Genomic DNA, 714 nt, shown 5'->3' on the forward strand with positions numbered 1-714 from the left:
AATTATATCCTAAAATTCCATCCAAATAGAAAACTAAACTAACTTTTTTTATCTTATGAAATCTATTTAAATCTATCCAACGTGGCGCGATACTTGGCGAAAAGTTGGAATGCCAAGTGTCGTTGTCTCGTGACCTGACTAAAAGTTTAGCTTTATATATTAGTTATATGATATATATATATGTGTGTGTGTGTGTGTGCGCGCGCGCGCGCGCTCGGGCGATGCCCAGATGGTATATAAAATATTTAAAAAATAAATTTTGGCTTGATTGTTAAATACGATCATGTAATCTCTTTTGATAATGTAGAATATTTAGGCATACGATATCATATTTCTTATTTATATACTTTTTGTAGTTTTGTTTGTAAATAGATATCTTTTTTATAATTGACTTGAAATTGTTTTTACCGAACTTAAATTATTTTTGCTGATTAAGACTTTTTTTTTTTTTACTAATTCTCTATTATTTTTAAAAATAAATTAAATATATTATAAATGGGTCTTATTTTAAAGAACTTTTTTTAAACGAATTTGATGATGGAAATAAAATATTAACCGAGTAACCTCTAACACCGACTAAGTACCTCCTATCTAGAACACTTATTGAGTAACTGTTATAACACCGATCAAATAACCCCTATATCACTAACAAAGAAACTCTTGTTAATAGTTGGTAACACGGCCTTACCAGCTATGTATAAAAGTTTGTGATTA

Source organism: Chenopodium album, chromosome 3, assembly GCF_948465745.1.
Source record: "Chenopodium album chromosome 3, dcCheAlbu1.1, whole genome shotgun sequence".
Classification (NCBI taxonomy): domain Eukaryota; kingdom Viridiplantae; phylum Streptophyta; class Magnoliopsida; order Caryophyllales; family Amaranthaceae; genus Chenopodium; species Chenopodium album.